At 36.1% G+C, this 21,285-nt stretch overlaps 1 long non-coding RNA gene across 1 annotated transcript in view; it reads right to left on the bottom strand.

Annotated features, from left to right (window-relative positions):
* Positions 1-21,285, bottom strand: part of LOC145716219 (uncharacterized) — a 65,137-nt gene that overhangs the window by 22,070 nt on the left and 21,782 nt on the right. The window lies entirely within an intron of this gene.

The following is a 21,285-nucleotide window of genomic DNA, read 5'->3' as shown; positions in this document are numbered from 1 at the left end:
AGGCTCCTGGGTGGCTCACTTGGTTAAGCACCTGGCTCTTGGTTTCAGCTCAGGTCATGATCTCATGGGTCAAGGGATCAAGCCCGCAGTCAGGCTCCACACTCAGAAGGGAGTCTGCTTGAAGATTCTCTCCCTCTGCCCCTCCCCCAATGGTCTCTCTCTCAAATAGATAATTTTTTTTTTTTATAGAAAAGAATCTGGTTGAATCCTATCATGTTAGAAAGGTGAAAACTGAGGCCCAGAGAAATTAAGTGGAGTGCTAAAGTCACCAGGAGAACATCACTGATAACAAGGCTGAATATTAGTTATGGCGATACACAAAGAAAAAAAGAATTAACAATAATCCCAGTTACAGCAGCAACAGCCACTTTGAAACAAGGAACACTGAAAAAATTAAGAACTATTTTTCTTTTTTGCTTTCATTATGGGTTTGTGTTTTTCTTAGTCTCTTGGTCTTCAAATATAGATTATATATTTCTTATACATACACACAAATTGTCTTTATTTTTAGATGTCATGATTTTCATATAATGAAAATGAATTTTTTAAAATATTTTTTTAAAGATTTTTATTTATTTATTTGACAGACAAAGAGAGACAGCAAGAGAAGGAACACAAGCAGGGGGAGCAGGAGACGGAGAAGCAGGCTCCCCGCCGAGCAGGGAGCCCAATGCGGGACTCGATCCCAGGACCCTGGGATGATAACCTGAGCCGAAGGTAGACGCTTAACCACTGAGCTACCCAGGCGCCCCGAAAATGAATTTCATTAGTAATCTACAAAACAACTACTAAAACTAATAAGGTCACAGGATACAAGGTCAATGTACAGAAATTTGTTATATTTCTATATATGGGGTCATTGTCCCACAATCACAATTCCAATCTCAAAAGGCTTTCATTTTTTTGAAAGAAATTAAGAAGCTGATACTGTAATTTATACAGAAAAACAAAGAATCCAGAAGAGAGAAACCAAGATAAACTTTTTTTTTTTATAAAACTACATAATCAAAACAATATGGTACTAGCATAACTACCAAAACATAGATCAATGGAACAGAGTAAAGATTATATAAATAGAGCTACACATATATGGTCAATTGATTTTGGACAAAGGAACCTAGGTAAATTAATGGAGAAAAGAAAGCTTTCTAAACAAATGGTACTGGAACATTGGATAAATGTAGGCAAGAAAAATTAATTTCATTCCCTACCTCACAGCACATGAGATTAATTCAAGGACAGCACAGTAAACATAAACCCTAAAATCATAAAACTTGTAGAAGAAACAGAATCTCTTGAAACCTCAGGGGAGGTAAAGATTTCATAGAGAAGGCATGAAAAGCACTAACCATAAAATTAAAAATAGATAAATTGGACCTCACAAAAATAAAAAATGTCCGTTCATCTAAAGATGCCATTAAGAAAATGATAAGCAATTCACAGACTGGGAGAAAATACTTGCAAAACATCAATCTGACAAAGGACTGCGTCTGGAGTATATAAAGAACTCTTATAAATCAGTAACAAAAAGACCACCCAATTAAAAATGGGCAAAAAAGTACAATTCTTCACAAAGGTGACATAAGAGTGGCCAATAAGTATAACAAAAGGTACTCGACATCTTGGTCATCATGAAAATGCAAATTAAAATCATAAGGAGATACCATGTCACACCTGCTAGAATAGCTAAAATTAAAATGACAACACCTAATACTGCAAGGATGTGGAACAACTGGAACTTGTACACATTACTGGTAAAAGTGTAAAAGAGTACTATCATTTGGAAAACAGTTTTTATAAAGTTAAACATCCACCTAACCTATGACCCAGTATTTCTACTCCTAAGCATTTACTCAAGAAATATAAAAACATATGTCCACAAGAAGATCTGTAGAAGAATGTTCATAGAAACAACACAAATGTCTATCAAACAGGAGAATTAATAAACTGAGGTATAATCATGAAATTCTACTCATCAATACAAAGGAAGACACATTGAATCACACAACAATATGAATGAATCTCGAAAACATTATGTTGAGTGAAAAAAGCCAGAAACAAAAAGTATACTGTATGATTCCATTTATGCATAGTTCAAGAACAGGTAAAAGCAATCCATGGGAACAGAAATCAAGAGTTGCTAGTTGTCTATGTGGGGTGGGACTGACTGGCAGAAAACAGGGGGAACAAAGGGAACTCCCTGAGGTGATGGAAATGTCCTATATATCTTTATTGGGGTATGGCTACATAGTTATATGCAGAATTTAAAGTTAAGATCTATGCATTTCACTGTATGTAAATTTTACCTCAATTTTTAAAAATTACTCAATAATTATGGTGATAGTTTTCTATATTTATAACTTTAAAATACTATATTCAAAACAAAAATCAAATAAAGACCACTCACTTAAGTAAGGAAACATGAAATTTTTACTGAAAAAGTTATCAGAATTCTAATAATAATAATAGGCATTATCAACTCAGAGCAGAAATCAACAAAATAGCCTGTTACTTTAAAAGGGGGAAAATGCTGCCTGAAACTCACTGGTACTATGCAAACAACCTTGTCAAATGGTAAAGACTTTAAAAATAAAAATGATTCATGACCATAATTAATGTATGACTTCAACTATTTGGCTCTCACTGCCCCAGACGCTTTCTGATCTTACCTTAGGGGCTTAAAACACACAGACAGAGTCACATTTCCTCCAATCTTCAGTGTTATCCAAATAGACTTTCAGAGCCCCTGCTACATCAAGACAGAGCTAATAACGTCCCCCTTTCAAACGCAACAGAAGAATAAAAGTTTGATGTGTTTAGGCTTTTAAATATAACGTGGGGCATCCTGATTCCCCTGGGGGTGAGGAGGTGAAGGACTGACAAGAAAAGAAACAACTGCTTTACTTCCAAACCAGCTAGACAGTTTCAGAGGAATGTTTCTTCATTTTGCAAACTATGAAATGATACTACAAAGAAATACACATCATCTAGTCATCTGATGGCAGGTCAAATACCAACACTAACACTGCCAAGCTGAAATAAACTCATTATCATGGGTTTGAGGAGGAGGGATCAAATAGCTGTCTGATAGGTGGTACTCTGATTGGAGCAAATAGATGCATCCCTATTACTTAATATGCTTTGAGGTAACAGAAAATGGAAACTGGGCTTTAAAATAATGTTTTGGGGTGAGATAGTGCTGTGAATATAAAAATCTACTGAATAAAAGGTATTATGTCAAATAAATAATAAATATTGAGACCATACCAATCAAATATTAACAACTGTCTCAGTAAAGGAGAAGTTAGGAGACAATTTTTGTCTTAGTATTGATCATATCACATCTGAAATGCTGCATTCTGTTTTTAGGTGAAGAATCCCTAGAAAGGCAGTATACTTCTAGAAAGGCAGTATACTTCCTTATGGCCTGCGGGCAGAGATAATAAGGGAGAAGTAAATATAAGAAAAGACAGGTACCTATTGAGACAAACAGATACCTTATCAATGATGACTTTATATTTCATAGGAAGGAGCATATATATATTTTTTTTTCCTGAAGGAATTAGTAAATTATCAAAGTTTTAAGCTAGAAAAGATTTAATTACACTTGTACTTGAGAAAGATCTTTCTTCCTAAAAGATGGTAAATGGGACACAAGAAAGATTGTAAGCAGGAAGTGTGGTTATTACAGCCTCCCTAGGAAAAGTTTGGCATCATTCTAAATTAAAATGGGAACAGGAAGGATGGTGTAGATGTGAAAAGTGATAGAGAAGGAGAAATAAAGAATAATGCCCCAAAACAAATTATCAACATCAGGAACACAAGCAAAGACATCACTAGATCTTATAGACATTTAAAGGGAATTACTGGGAAATTATGAGCAATACGCCAAAAAATTTAAAAACTTAGATGACATAGTCAAATTGCTTAAAAAATCCCAAGTTTCCAAAACAAACAAATGAATTAGAAAATCTGAATCACCATTATCCGTTAAAGAAACTAAACTTGTAATTAAAACCACTTTCACGTAGAAAACTCTAGGTTCAGAGAGCTTCACTGGTGTTATACTAGTTTTAACAAAATCTTTCAAAGAAGAGGGAACACTTTCCAATTTGTTTTATAAGACTAGTATAATCCTCACACCAAAAACATGACAAAAACATGACAAGAAAAGACAAGTATCACACATGAATATAAATGCAAAAATCATTAAGAAAATGTTAGCAAATCAAATCCAACAATGTATGAAAAGGGTAATACATATCTTGCTCAAATAGGTTTATTTGAGGAGTACAAGGTTAGTTTACCATTTGAAAATCAATAATGACAAAATAATGAAGAAAAATATGGCTATCTCAAAAGATGCCCCCCAAAAAAGCATTTGATAAAATTCAACACCTGTTAGTGATTAAAAGCAAAACAAAAAAACCTTTGACAAACTAAGGAAAAAGGAGAGCTTCCTCTGGTGAAGAATTTATTTTTTAAAAATCTACAGCTAATACAAAAGAGGGACTTATATGAAAAAATCTACATCTAATATTAAGATCAGGAGCAAGGAAAGGTGTCCACTTTCACCACTCTAATTCAACACTGTAACCCAGGTCCAAACCACTGCAATGAGGCAATTAAAAAACCGTAAATATAGGAAAGGAAGAAGCAAAAATGTCACTCATAGATGCTTTATTGCACACATAAAAATCCAAAAAATCTGTAATTAAACTATAAGTTTAGCTAGATTGCAAGATTCCAGATTAATATATAAAAACCTAATGCTTTTTTTATATCATATAAACAAATAACTAGGTAACTCTAATGAAAGATGTGAAAGGCCTGTGCACTGAAAACTATAAAACATTGCTGAGAGAAATTTTAAAATCCCTAACAAATGGAGACATGTAACAATTACATGGGTTGGAAGACTCAGTGTTGTTAAGAAGTCAAGTCTCCCCTAAATGTATTTAGAGTCAAAACAATCCCAGCCAAACTCTTGCAGTCTTTTTTTTTAATTGACAAGCTGATTCTAAAGTTGATATAGAAATATAAAAGTCCTAGCCAAGAAAATGTTGAAGAAAAACAAAGTTGGAGCTTACACTACCAGATTTTATGACTTATCACAAAGCTAGGGTTTATAAAGCAGTAGTTACAGAAGTCTAAACAAAGAGATGAATGAAACAGAATTCAGATTACAAAAATAGACCCATTATATAAAATAATTTATTTTCTGATTAGGGAAAAAAAAATTTTGTCAGCAAACGACACTGAAATAACTGGATATTGACATGGGGAAAAATGAACCTTAATCTCTACCTCACATCATACACAAAAAGTTAAACTGAAATAGATCAAAAACTAAATATAAAATCTAAAACACAGCTTTTAGAATAACATGTAGGAAAATATATTCATGACCTCATGACCCTGGGTTAAGCAAAGAGTCTCTAAACAGGAAACAAAAGGCACTGTCCATAAAATAAGAAGCTGCTGTAACATATTTTAGCAAAATTTGAAACTTCTACTTATTAAAAGGCATTATTGCAAAAATGAAAAATCAAGACAGAGTAGGAAAAAATGTCGTGTGTGTGTGTGTGTATAATCTGACAAAGGACTTGTATCTATAATACACAAAGAATTCCTACAAATCAACAATAAAAATACAAACCCAATAAAGTTATCAAAATATTTGAACAAACACTTCACAAAGGATATAAGAATGGCCAATAAACATGAAATGGTGTTTCACTATTCGTGATAGATTTAAAAATTAAAATCAAAATGATATTCCAGTACAAACCACTATAATTGCTCAAATTTACAAAACTGACAATAACCAAATGATGGCAAGGAATAGAAAAGCTGGAGCTTTCAAACATTGCTAATGGGACTATAAAATTGTGTACCTATTGGAAAACTGTTTGGCAATTTCCAATAAATTAAATATACACCTATCATATGAGCAGGTAGTTCCACTCTGAGGTGTAATAAAAGAAATAAAAGCATGTGACCACAAAAGACTTTTGTAAGGATACTCCCCAGCAGCTTTATTCAGAACAGCCAAAAAGTGGAAACTCAAACATTCATCAATAGGAAAATGCACAGAAATACCACTCAGCAATAAAATAAACTGTTGATCTATACAATAACATGGATAAATTTCAAAAACTGTATGTTGAACAAAAAAGCCAGAAACCAAAAGAGTATATCATGTGATTCCATTTATAAGAGGTTCAAGAACAGGAAAAGCTAGTAATGACGAGGCAATAAGAAAAGGGTTTAACTCAGCCAGGGGTGGGATTGAGGGTGTAAGAATGATTGGCAAAGGGGTATAAGGAAACTTTCTAGATAAATGAAATATATTCTATATCATGATTGAATGATGACAACATGGGTGTGTATATTTGTCCAAAATTCATCAGACTGTATACTTAAATTCTCTGCACTTTATTGTATATAAATTATACTGCAAAGAAAAAAAGGGAAAAAATGATAGCTGGTATACAGCTTGAGGAATCAGGAAAATGGTGATGTTATTTATTGAGATGGGGAATACAAAATGAGCAGTTTGAAAAGAAAATTCTACCTTCAGTTTGAGGTGCCTGTGCAATAGCCAAGAGGAAGTGTTGAATATGATTTCAATATAAGGGTCTGGAGCTTAGGAGACTGATCTTGGCTGGAGACAAAAATGTGGCAATCATTAGCACACAGATGGTTAATAACCTTACGAAAGTGAATGAGATCATTCTGGAAGACTGTGAGAATGAAAGAGAACAGAGCCTAGAACAGAATCCTGAGGAACATCAATATTTAAAGGATTAGAAAAAAAAATTAAAAGCTGCAAAAAATTCTGACCCAGCATATTCAGAGAAATAGAAGGACAGCTGGGAGAGTTGGTGTTACAGCAGTCAAAGGAACAGAACATCTCAAGACAGAATGATCACTGTCCTAACATCAAGTAACCTAAATCTACAGATTTAGCAACAAGAACTTGATTAAAGCTGTTTTGAATCTGTTCACCTTTCTCCAAGTCCACTCCCACCATCAACTTTCATCTAGCTAATAGCCTCCTGACTGGTTTCTCAGTTTCTACTCTTGTTCTTCTCAATTCCACTCTCTCCTTTGTACCAAAAGTAACCCTGTCATTTGGTCAGTATTAGTTGTAGCTTATCTGCCCAAAGAGTCTCCAGAACGCCTGCCTTATCGAGCTATATCCATAGTCTGATATCACCTACATCATCAGGCATGTTACAACCTGTCAACAATCTTGTGAGTGAAAGACGAGAAACAGGATATAAAGACTGAAGACTGCCTCAACTAGCAATAAGGTCCATCCAGTACTCCATGTTTCTCTTCTCACAGACTAACAGAGATAAACCAGTTCTCATTTACACTGTAATTATAGATGCTTTGATACATATCTATGATTAAATTCCCTTGGAGACAACTAGAAATATTACAATCTACAAACTTGTAACTTAAAAGATTAGTGCTGTCTAATGCAGCTATACCTGACCATTTTTCCTTTCTTCATCTCTACAGACACAAAATGTTTTAGATATTCTAGGTTCTCTAACAGCTAGTGTTTGTCTATATAGTTCCTATCATTATGTAATACACCTAGAGAGAGTTAACATATATGTACTTCTAATACTTCTAGTCATGTTTATCACACCTTCCATCAGTGATAAAGATCTAGACACCATGATAGTCATGAATCACCACAGTGCTCTGGAAGTGTTAACTGGCAGCAATATCACATTACACTAGTCTTTTCCCTCCCTCTCCTCTCTCCTATTCAGTACCTAAATCTGTTGATTCTTCTTCCCCAATGCTCTTATCTCCATCATTTCCTTTTCATTATTCCCACTACAAGCACCCCAGCTTGCAATTAAAAAAAGGGCTCCTGGGTGGCTCAGCTGGTTAAGCGTCCGGCTCTAGATCTCAGCTAGCTCGGATCTTGATCTCAGGGTCTTTAGTTCAGGCCCTGCATTGGGCTCCATGTTGGGCGGAGTCTACTTTAAAAAAAAAAAAAAAAAGGCCTCCCTCCCTCTTCCTAATCTCTGCCCTCCTCAATCCATTTAGAACACTGCCATGAGAATATTCTTCCCCAGACACACATTTTAATGGTGTACTATAAAAAAATCAAAACAATGAAATGGGAGTCCAGGAGACCTTCCAACTCTTTAGTGTATCAAACACTAGGCTGACTACAGGCACATTAGAGCTCTTTACACAGAAAAACCAGGGCCATATGATCACAAATTCTAAAATTCTATGATTAGATGTTATTCTTTGCTTGAAAACATTCCATATTATGGAATATATAATGTGGCTATTTACATACAGATTAAAACTCAACTGTTTTAGCCTGGAAATTCCAAGTCAAATAAAATCTAGCTCAGGCACAATATTTAATATTTATTAAAACCCTAGGGCCAAAATGAACGTCTGGCACATAGTACATATTTATATATTTAATAAATAATTGAATGAATAAACATTTATTTAGTGCTTACTATGCTGCCAGGCACTGGGCTAAAAACCTGAAATGTAAAATTCCATTTAACCTTCATAACAATCCATAAACATACATTATCATTCTCATTCTACATGTAAGAAGCTAGTAAGTGCCAGAATCAGAATTCAAAACCACGTTTGTCTAAGTCCAAAGCCCACGGGTTTTCACTGTTAACCTATCTTCTACCCATAAACCTATCATTCCTAAACTAATCTTGCCATCATCTCCCCAACAAACCTCAATATCAGTAATACATTACATGTTAAATGAATTTTTAGTTTCCAAAGTGCTTTTTTTCTCAGATATATTGTTTGGCTGAACCTTTCAAATACCCAGGTCCCAGTTTAATGCTCCTACCATACCAGGCTGTTGTGTACTTTTTCTACCACCTACTCACAATAGCCCTCATACCTGATCTAACTCTGCTACTGCTTTCTACCCTACTATCTTTGCAGTAGGCAGAATTCTAAGATGCCCCCAAGATTCCCACCCCCTGGTATACTTGCCCTGTATAATCCCCTCCTCTTGCAAGTTAGCAGGACTTGTGAATATGAAAGGACATTACTTCCAAGATTATGTTACTTTATAAGGTGAAGGTATTTGGAGGATATAATTAAAGTCCTAAATCCACTGACTTTGAGTTAATCAAAAGGGAGATAATCTGATACTGTAGACTGAATTTTGTCCACATAAAATTTATATGTTGAAGCCCTAGCTCCCAAAGTGACAGTTATTTGGGGACTGGGCTTTTAGGAGGTAATTAAGGTTAACAGTGAGGTCGTAAGGGAGGGATCCAAATCTGATGGAATGAGCAGCTTTGCAAGAAGAGAAAGATATCTGTCTCCTTCCTTCCTCCCAGTACAGAACAGACCCAGACATTCCCCTAGAAGAGGAAAAACTCAGGTAAAAGTCCAGGAATATTTAGTAGTTAATATCTGGTAAGGCTATACCCTTATCTGAGTTGTGGTCTTTTTCATTAACCCTGGAAGCATGGCTCTATCTTCAGATCATGTTGTAATAATCTGCTTACTGTCTTTCCCTCCAGCACTGGATTCCATACGCCTTGAAAACACAGACCTATATCTTATTAGTGTTTGTTGCTCCTCATATGAGCTTCCTCATAGTACCTGCTACAGACCTTCAATACATATTACTTCTCTTCCTTCCCTCAGGAATAGGGAGGAGCCCAAAAGCACAGCAGACACTTAAACCCTCAAAGCAGAGGAGACACTCAATAAATAACAGATGACTATTTTAGGATTTCTTCTGATTCTGTTTCTCCTAGATTGTATGAAATGTTGACTGATAAATTTACTCATGTTTTCTTCTAAGTGTACCAAGCATAGAAAAACTCCTGGAAAACTACCTTGAGAACATTTTTTTAAAGTTTGTAAATCACATATTACTAGAATACAAATTTCTAATTGTCAAATTCCCTTTTAAAGAATGATTTTTATAAAGGAACCCAGGAATTCAGATATGTCTGCCTGGAACAAAGGTCTATCATTTCTCATTCTAGATATTAAATGCCTATCAACATAGTCTGAATTTTTCTAGCAGTCACATTCCACTGATTATTAACACTGATCTGACTACTGACTTAAGGTTCTACATCTTTTTTTGCTCAGGCTGTGCCCATATGTCATGCCTTCCTCTTCTCATACAGTTGGTTTTGGGACTCAAGTATAAGGCTATATCCTTATCCCAGTTAAATTTCACCTTGGAATTTAAGATAGGCTGTGTATATATATAGTCTACTTTCCAGCCCTCAGATATCTTATATACTGACTCTGTTACACAATGCAATCACCATTTCTATAAGCTCCACATTAACATTGCATTAGCTTTCTAAATTTTTAACTTTGCATATGTTTTCTATATCTTCGTTCAAATGCTTAGATTGTAATATCATCAAGGGAAGTACATCTCCCTAGTTCACCATTATATCCCCAGCATACCGCACGGTTTCCAACATGTAGTACTCAATGAACATTTGGCAAGTAAATAACTGAATGAATGGACGTGTTGATCAAGACTAGATCAAAAACAGAGCCCTATATCATGCCATTAGAAATTTCCCTCTAGATTGATAATAAGTGGTTACAAATCTTCCTATTTGTACTATCATCTAGCTTATACTTCTTCACTTTGCTCCTAAAGGTTTCATTACAGATTGTCACACACCTTCCTAGAGTTATTGTCTGGATCTACAAATCTAATTATCCTTTCAAAATGGAAACATAGTCTGAGATAACTTGTTCTTGTGAATTGTTCACTAAAGGGGAAAGGATTTAAGCTTCAATTTGAAGGAAAGGTAGGTAGGACAACTGTATGCAAGAGAATAGCCACTTTGAGTATTGGGAATAGCTTTTCAAAATCATTAAAGGAGCAGAGTGCATTGCATATTCAGAACAGGAAGTGGGTGGTGTGCTAAAGCAAAGAGTAAATGAGAGCAATGTCATGAGAGGCAGTCTGGGAAGGTTAATCAGAGCCAAATTACTATGGACTTTAAATGCCTGAGAAATCTTTTGCATTTCCACGGCACCTACAGCAGTTTTGGACACATGGGAATCACTCAAATACTTGTTGATGGGTTTATTAAATATGATAGCTTCCCAAAAGACCAGAAATCTACCCTAAAGCCTACTTCTACATTCCTCCGTCTAGACCATACACATAGTTGAGAACAATCGTCTCATGGCAATGGCATCAAATAAGAAAGAACACTATTACTACTTATGAAATTAACACTCTCATGGAAAAGTAAATGGTAGCATGGTGGGTGGGAAAGTTCTACTGAGGAGAGTTAGGTGGTGTGAAAGCATGTGATAATGAGTGTGTCAGGCCTAACTAAGATGTATCCTCAAAAACAAACAACACTGATGAAGCAACAGTTACAGAACAATAATCAACTCTTCAGATTTCTAATTTACGTCTTGAATAACTCATTTCAGGCAAGAAGAACCACATTTGGCATAAAAGCAGGCCTAAATCATTCCCAGATTTTTTCATGATACCATCCATGTGCTAAAATGCAAGTTTAATTTAAAATATATTCGTTGTACAATAAACATACTTGAGGAAGTACATACAAAAGTACCTCAGAATTAGAAACAAGAAAGGAGACAAACTACACTAAGGGCAAGATTTTAAAAATTAAAAGGAATACTATATACAACTTTATGCCAATAAACTAAAAAACCCAGCAAAAGTAAATGATTTTCTAGAAAACTATAAATTACCAAGTTGCCTCAACAAGAGGTTGAAACCTGAAAAGATGAATAACCACAAGGAAATTGGAAAGGTAACCAAAAGGGAGGTGCAGGGTTTGTAGGCCCTGATGGGTTTATGGGTGAGAACTACCACCTAAATCTAAATTATATAAACTGTTTCAAATCATGGGAAAATACAGAGAGCCTCTCAATTCATTTTAGGCTGGGGTAGCTCTTACTAGTTTTGATTTGGATAAGAAGAACATACAAAAAATAAAGCTATATGCCTGCCTCATTCATAAAGAATTGCAAAATACTAAATAAAACATTCGCAAATCTAACCTATTTAAAAAATATATCATAAGCAAACAAAATTTATCCCATGATTATACAGAAAGTTTAATATCAAGTCTGTGTAGTTGCTATATTAATAGAAGAAAAATTAGACTTGTTACTGAGTAAAATCCTTAGTTATACTAGGCACAGAAACATTCTTTTAAGACTTTATTTATTTGAGAGAGAGAGAAAAAGAGAGAGCATGTGCACTTGCATGAGTGCGGGGAGGGGCAGAGGGATAAGGAGAGAGAGAATCTCAAGCAGGCTCCGTGCTGAGTGCAGAGCCCAATGCGGGGCTTGATCCTGTGACCCTGAGATCATGATCTGAGCAAAATCAGGAGTTGGACACTTAACCGACTAAGCCACCCAGGTGCCCTGAAATAGTCTTACTTGATAAAAGGAACCTATCAGAAAAATCTAACATACATGATACTCAATGGTCAACTGTCAGAATATGAAGGATATCCTCTGTGGCAAATTAAATTTTCTGTGTATGACCACAAAAATACCTCCCACCCTACCTGGTTTTCTGCAATGTTGTCTTAATATTTCTCCACCAAGAGTGGAATGTATTTCTCTATTCCTTGAATCTAGGCAGGCCCTATGACTGTTTTGACAAATACAGTATGGCAGAAGTAACCCTGTGCTAGTTCTAGGCATAGCCCTTAATTGGCCTACAAACTTCGACTTCCTCTCTCTCAACACTCATCCTAGGAGAAACCAGCTTCCAAGTAAGGAATCCGACTACCCTGAGAATGCCATATGTGAGGAAGCCCAAGCTGGCCATGTGGAGAAGCTGCTTAAAGTTAAAGACAGAGATAGAGCTGGCCACTCTCCACTGTTCCAGCCATCCCAGCTAAGGCACCAAACATGTCAGTGAAGAAATATGCATATGTCCAACCCTTCAGATGACCCCACCCACTGTTGCCATTTAACTGCAACTGCCCCACGTAAAAACCATCCAGGCTATGCTCAAGTCATCACAGAGAACTGTGAGGATCTGAGGATAATAAATTGTCTTAAACTACTAAGTTTGGGGATGATTTGATATGTTATGATAGAATACTCATTGTGGAAGACTTAGTCAATCGTAGTAAGTTATAAGAAATAAGAGGTATACACTTAGAAAATAAGAGACAAAACTGTAACCATTTGCAAAAGATATAATTATCTACATAATATACCCAAGAGAGTCAGTTAAAAACTATTAAAAGACTTCAGTAAAGTAACCATATTCAAGACCAGGATGCACGATCTAGAATGCCTCTTCCATTAACTTTATATGATATACCAAACAGACTAATTGTTTCAATTGGTGAAACCATGGTACCAATGTGGTAAAAAATATATTTGCACCAATGCACTGTTTGGCTCTGCTTGGCTCACAGTCATAGATCTTGCATCTTTAACCCTGGTTAACCAGCTTATAAATTTTAATCTTTGATCATGAGAAAGATGGGGCAAGAGGAATGTAGTTGAACTAGTATATATTCATTCTGAAAATACTGATTAAATCTCATCACTCTCAGGCCACTTTAAAAATAATCCACTGCCGGGCGCCTGGGTGGCTCAGTCAGTTAAGCGTCTGCCTTCGGCTTGGGTCATGATCCCAGTCCTGGGATCGAGTCCCACATTGGGCTCCCTGCTCAGCAGGGAGTCTGCTTCTCCCTCTCCCTCTGCCTGCCACTCTCCTTGCTTGTGCTCTCTCTCTCTCTGACAAATAAATAAAATCTTAAAAAAAACACAATAATCCACTGCCTCCATACAGCCTCTCCCACAAAATTAACACTTCTCAATGTGAATTTCACTCTGTTCTGCCATTTGTATAATTTCAAGATGATTCTTCTGCTCCTGTATAATCTTCCTAGTCTACTTATCTCCTTCTCTATTCTTACTGTATGGTCTTATACCTCTTTACAGACCCTCAAAACTCTTCTAATCAAAGAGCTTTCTTTATTCCTTCCCTTTGAAGACTTCAGAAAAATCACACCGGCTTCTTCTTTCCTAAGTCTGTTTTAATGCTCACGAAGGATACTAAGTATCTTATATATTCTTTCATTCAAATCCCATATGTACCACAAAGTTTAGCACTTGATTATGTTTGTCTTGACACTAATTTTTCCAAGTACTAAATCTTATTCAACTAGATAGACAGTAAGCCTCTTGCCTTCTTCTCTTGTGTTCTCTCCCCCACTGTATCTAACAAAGGGTTGTACACTTTGCAAGTGTTTCATATATAATATATGGTTTTTAAAATCAATTCTGAAATTGTAATTTAAACAATATCCTTCAACTAATTGGCTTTCATGAGAATGGTATTTAAAAGGAAATTGTTAAGCTTGATTAAATCTTTTTTAAAACTGAGGTATAACTGACATAACATTATATTAGTTTTAGGTGTACAACATAATGATTTGATATTTGCATATACTGCAAAAAGATTACCACAATAAGTCCATTTGTTTTCACTATTCTGATCTTTTATGATCAAGCCTTACCCGCCCCCCATCTCCTTTTGAGAAATTACGTGGGTACAGACAGAGGCCACATTTTCTAGGATTCTGAATTTTCAGGCTTGTGGTCATCAGATAGAACAATGCAAGGGTTCATAATGACTTTCCACTTGGTTCTGAGGTTCTAGCAATGTGAAATTCTTGTGGACTATGACTTTTAGTGTAAAATGGAAGATTTTTAGATTACTCAATGGTGGAAAATGACATTTCCTTAATTTTAATGTTAACTCTGGACCAAAAAAACCAATATCAGGTTGAAGGGAGGAGATGACAGATGCAGTGATAGTAATGAGTAACTTTTAAAGGAGGCTTTATTGAAGAGATGACACATTTAAGGTTTTGTTTTCTTGTTTTATTTTGTTTTTTTTAGGTCTTGTCAGATGTTCCCAGAGAAGTTCTAATTTTCAGGGAAACCAACAATAAAGATATGGAGTAACCATATTCAAGACAACCATATACAACAACAACAGCAAAAATCTGAACAGAAAGAGTTGGTTTCCATCATATTCTTGGGTATACACAGATAACAAAAGTAAAGTGAGAAAAGCATTTTTATGGAGTTTACTCCTGAAAATAAATCCATGAATGATGTTTTCTTCATTGAGCAAAACTTCCTACAAAAAAAATGTCAGCTGAATTAAAATGTATGCCTGATGACATAGCTGAAAACTTTTGGTGCAAACTCATTTTGTTAAATGAATGGTAACAAACAGTTCAGACTGACAGACAATCCAGAGACTACCCAATAATTCATTATCAGGGTATTCATCAGAATCACCTGAGCTGCCTTTTTTTTTAAGATTTTATTTATTTATTTGAGAGAGAGAGAATGAGAGAGAGAGAGCACATGAGGGGGGAGGGTCAGAGGGAGAAGCAGACTCCCTGCTGAGCAGGAAGCCGGATGCGGGACTCAATCCTGGGACTCCAGGATCATGACCTGAGCCGAAGGCAGTCGCTTAACCAACTGAGCCACCCAGGCGCCCGTGAGCTGCTTTTTAAAAAAATAATACCTAATAACTCATTCTTGAAGCCTCTTGATCAGAATCTACAATAATTAAAATGGTAATTATAAGAATGAAAAAATACATCAGGGCGCCTGGGTGGCTCAGTCGTTAAGCGTCTACCTTCGGCTCAGGTCATCATCCCAGGGTCCTGGGATCGAGCCCTGCATCGGGCTCCCTGCTCCGCGGGAAGCCTGCTTCTCCCTCTCCCACTCCCCCTCCTCCTGCTTGTATTCCCTCTCGCTGTGTCTCTCTCTGTCCAATAAATAAATAAAATCCTAAAAAAAAAAAAAAAGAATGAAAAACTATATCATAAAGTCATGATTTTTTAAGTCACAATTTTTATAATTAATGAATATTGTCCATTTATGGAAATACAATAGACAATTTGATACACTTGGATTTTATTAATATAATGTGTAGCATAGTGTACTAGTTAAGAGAATAGGCTGTGGTGCCAGTGGTGGTTCAAATCCCAGCTCTGTTGTTTAGTAACTATGTGACATTGTGCAGGTTACTTAACCTTCTGTGCCTCATCTGGAAAATGATGATAAAAATGGTACATTCTTCAAAGGTTTATTCTGAGGATTAAAGACTTATAAAGCATCTATGATTTTATCATTTGAAAAGTACTGAAATATTAGCTATGATCCTAATTATTATTATCCTCTTAGAGCTAATACATTTATTCCAGCAAGAATGCCACTGTCCAAAGCACTCTTGGGAGTTGCCTACAAAACTTGTACAGTCTCTGAATATCTTCAACAATGGCAAATCTCTATCTTTGCTGGGGGACTTGATATTTTAGGAATCATCAAAAGTAATCTAGGCCAAATTTCTGTGAATTAGATGGGCAAGCAGGCTGGATAATGACCTTTTAAGTGAAAAATAAAACGTGATGATATAATAAAGCAATTTTTAAAACTGTTGTTAGTCCCAGAAATAATTAGGTAATTGACTCACTGTCAGTTAAGGTCATCTTTGTAGTCAAAGGACTATGATAATGTTAGTATTAAAAGTTATCTTAGAGGTCTTTTAAATCAATGTTCTCATTTTAAATATGAAAATGAAACCCCAGTTAGTGTAAGTGACTTGCCCCAAAATCTCAATCAGTCTACACCAGTCAGAAAGCCAAGACCAAAGCCCAAGATTCTGGTTCACTTCTTCTTCCTCTACACCACACTGCCTTGTTGTCCTCTTGGTCACATCTGCATGCTACATCTATACTCAGACAAACGGTCTTATTGCTGGTATCAGAAAGTAAAAAAGTTGCTTCCAGAAACTGAAAGATTTTCATAGAACCTCCTATTGCCAATACATGTGATTAACTTTGCTCATTTTGGATTTTAGTATAATGTTTCAGAATTGGCTTAACAAATTTCTCCATTTGGCCCACTATCTGAAGAAAATGAGCAAATACAGAACTCCTTCTAGATTGGCAGTTCTGTTGCAGTTTTAATTGGACACAAATCAAAGTTACTGCAGTGTCTCCAAAGACATGCTTCTACCAGCATATTACCACTTATAACTCTTGAAGTCTGTTCCAAAAAAATAAATGAGCACAACTCTCCTTTTTCCTCCCTCTTCATCCCATTGGACCTGTAGTTTATTACCAGTCTCACACTCATAAATGCCTCGCCTCATAAGTCTTTTAGTCACTGATAAGCAAAAACCAATCTGAATAGGGTGAGATTTTACAGTCTTGTAGTCTTTAGACTATATATTCATGAGGCCTCCTGAATTCTACAGAGTATGCATGTGTGTGTATGTATGTCTGCATATATGTATGTATACAGATATATGTATGTTTCTATGGCTGAATATGTATGTGTACAGGACTATATAAGGACACTTTGCTACAGTAAAAAGATACTCAACTGGAAACCAAAAGATCTGGTTCAAACTCAGTTCTACCAATTAAAGAGCTGTGATTTAGAGGATATTCTATTAACCTCTCTAAGCAGCTCTAAGCTCTGAGTTCTCTATGGAAAAGGATGATATCCTACTCATCTTTTAAATCCCCATTCTACTGTGTTTGGCCCATAGTAGGCTTTCCATAAATTTGTTTCAGTTCAAATTTGAATGGGAACAAAGGGAAACAGAGAAAATGACACAGGGGTAGAAAGGTAAGGTCCACATCTTCCACAAGAAAGGAGTGTAAAGTCTTTTTTTTTTTTTTTTTACCCTAAAGTCACTAAAGTGTTCTATAGGACATCAAAATCCTTAGAAACAGCCTAACTTTTTCCACTTCTGGCCAAGACAGAGTAATATAGACTGTATTTACCCTCCCAACTGAAACAACTAGAAAAACCTAAGAAAACATATGAAACAGTGGTTCTCAAAACACTGGCTATCAGGCAAGAAACAACGGTAAAACACATGAGGTGAGCCCTATGACTGCTCCAGCCTTATTGTCTGGAGAAAGCTTCGAGGCTGCTGCAAAGGGAGAGGGATCCCAACAGAGTAAGGTGGTCTCCCTGAATTGAAAAGAAAAGTTGGGAGTCCAGAGAAACCACAAGTGCTAGAGTTCTCAGCATGTAGTATTGGAGAAAAGAAAGCTGCATACAGAAAACTCCAGAGATCTGGAGAGGGTCACACTCAAGTTTTCAGTTGTATACTGATCAGTGAATCATTGGAGGAAACTACCAAAAGCCAGAAAAAGAACCATTCAAAAGGACTAGAAGAAAAAATAAGCAGAGATTGCACAGGGCCAAGAATAATGACTATTCCTCACAGACAGAGTATGGCCCATAACCCATGGACCATACACAAAGTATTGAGAAGGGTTTTGTTTCGGTAGTAGATAAAAATAACCCTAGACTAAATGACATTCTAATTCAGCCTTACAAAGCTTAAACGCAAGATGTCAAAGGATCAAAATTTTTCCAAGTACTATAACTATATCTCAGAATAAATCTCAAGAATATTTATAGAACTAAACACATACCCAACAAACAATAAGGCAAAATTAACAATGCCTGGCATCTAATCAAAAATTACCACACATGCAAAGAAGCAGGAAATAGAATACAAAATGAACAGCAAAATCAATTAATCAACATGAGCCTGGGAAGTCAGTGGTGATGAGGATGGATAGAAAAGAGGGGGAAAAGAAAGAGAGGGAGGGAGAGGACAGAAGAGAAGGAGATCAATCAATCAAAACTGACCCAAAATTAATAGAGATGATACAATTAGTACAGGGCCATTAAAACATATTACAACTGTAATTCATATGTTCAAAAGCTAGAGAAAAGATTGAACATGTTAAATAGAGACATGGAAAATTTTGTAAAGACCCAAATGGAAAGTTTAGAGATGAAAACTACAATACTTGAAATGAAAAATAAAAATTTCTTGATGAATGAACAGATTAGATAATAAAGAAGAAAAGATTAGTACCTGAAGATATACTAAATGTCTATGGATAATTGGATAGGAAATATTCAAAATGAGAAAGAAATAATATGAAAATGAAAAGAGAAACAAACAAAACCTCAGTTATTGATGAGACTTCACCAGGCTCAATATACATGTAACTGCAGTCCAAGAAGAATAGTGGAGGAAGACAAATAAATTTTTTAAAAAAATTAATGACTGAAAAATTTGATGAACACTACAAACCCAGATCCAAAACTCTCAACAAATCGTAAGGATAAGAAGGACAAGGAAAACTATACCAAGATACATCATAATCAAATTGCTTATAGCAGTAAAAAAGAGGAACTCTTAAAAGCAGCCGAGAAGGGGCGCCTGGGTGGCTCAGTCGTTAAGCGTCTGCCTTCGGCTCAGGTCATGATCCCAGAGTCCTGGGATCGAGCCCCGCATCGGGCTCCCTGCTCCGCGGGAAGCCTGCTTCTCTCTCTCCCACTCCCCCTGCTTGTGTTCTCTCTCTCGCTGTGTCTCTCTCTGTCAAACAAATAAATAAAATAAAATCTTTAAAAAAAAAGCAGCTGAGAAAAAGCCATATTACATAAAAGAGAACAAACACAATGTAAGCCAGAAGACATGGAGCAACATCTTTATAAAGAATTGAAAAAAAAAAAAAAAAAAAACCCTCAAACTAGATTCCATACTCAGCAAAACTCCCTTTCGAAAACTACGATAACATTAAGATGGTTTTAGACATACAAAAGGTGAAAGAGTTCAATTACCAGCAGACATACACCATAAGAAGTGCAAAAGCAAATACTTCAGGCATAAGGAAAATGATACTAGATACAGAAAAAAATGAAGAGCCTCAGAAATGGTAACTATGTGGGCAAAAATAAAGACTGCTATTATTTAAATTTCTTTAAAAGTTAATCAACTGTTTAAAGCAAAAAGAACAATATATTGTAGGGTTGGTAACACAGAGAAGTAAAATACATAATAAGAATAGCAAAAAGTTGGTAAGAGAAAAATGTGCACTAATGTGAAGTCCTTATACTGTATGTGAAGTGGTATGCTATCACTTTAAGACGTACATTATAAACCCTAAAGCAACCACTAGAATGACAAAACAAAAAATTAAAAGCTAGTAGAGACAACAAAGGAAATAAAATCTAAAATGAGGGACGCCTGGGTGACTCAGTCGGTTAAGCATCTGCCTTCGGCTCAGGTCCATGATCCCAGATTCCTGGCATCGAGTCCCGCATTAGGCTCCCTGCTTCTCGGGGAGCCTGCTTCTCGCTCTGCCTGTGCCTCTGCCTCTCTGTCTCTCGTGAATAAATAAAATCTTTAAAAAAAAATCTAAAATTATGCAGATAAAGAGGAAAGGGGGAACAAAAAACAAATGTAACAAACTGAGAGAGTAAGATAGTAGATTTAAGCTCAGCAATAAGTAATTAATGTAAACTAAAAATAGTCCAAACACCCCAATTAAAAGGTAAAGACTGTCATATTTGATTAAAAAAAAAAAAAAAGGCAAGACCCAACTTCATGCTGTCTACAGGGAACTCCCTTTAAATATAAAAATGTAAAATATGTTAAAATACAAAAAGCAAACAGAGAAAAGATGCACCGTGCTAACACTATTCAAAAGAAAGCTAGAAGAGGTGGGTGCCTGGGTGGCTCAGTTGGTTAAGCGTCTGCCTTCAGCTAAGTTCATGATCCCAGGGTCCTGGGATCCAGCCCCAGGTTGGGCTCTCTGCCCATTGGGGAGCCTACTTCTCCCTCTCCCTCTGCCTGTCGCTCCCCCTACTTGTATACTCTCTCTCTGTCAAATAAATAAATAAAATCTTAAAAAAAAAAAAAGCAAGCAAGCTAAGGGGCGTCTGGGTGGCTCAGTTGGCTAAGTGTTTGACTCTTGATTTTGGCTCAGAGCATGATCTCAGGGTCATGGGATTTAGCCCTGGGTGGCTCAGTCAGTTAAGAGTGTGCCTTCAGTGCAATCAAAAATGGAGGCGCTAAGTGCTAGAATAAATGAGGCAGAAGAGAGAATCAGTAATATAGAAGATGAAATGATGGAAAATAAAGAAGCTGAGAAAAAGAGAGATAAACAACTACTGGATCACGAGGGCAGAATTCGAGAGAGAAGCGATACCATAAGACGAAACAACATTAGAATAATTGGGATCCCAGAAGAAGAAGAAAGAGAGAGAGGGGCAGAAGGTATAATGGAGCAAATTATAGCAGAGAACTTCCCTAATTTGGGGAAAGAAACAGGCATGAAAATCCAGGAAGCACAGAGAACCCCTCTCAAAATCAATAAAAATAGGTCAACTCCCCGACAT

The sequence above is a fragment of the Leptonychotes weddellii genome, chromosome 11 (genome assembly GCF_054177405.1).
Source record: "Leptonychotes weddellii isolate Sample4059 chromosome 11, ASM5417740v2, whole genome shotgun sequence".
Classification (NCBI taxonomy): domain Eukaryota; kingdom Metazoa; phylum Chordata; class Mammalia; order Carnivora; family Phocidae; genus Leptonychotes; species Leptonychotes weddellii.
Note: the sequence above shows the minus strand (reverse complement) of the source record. Positions and strands in the feature narration are given on the sequence as shown.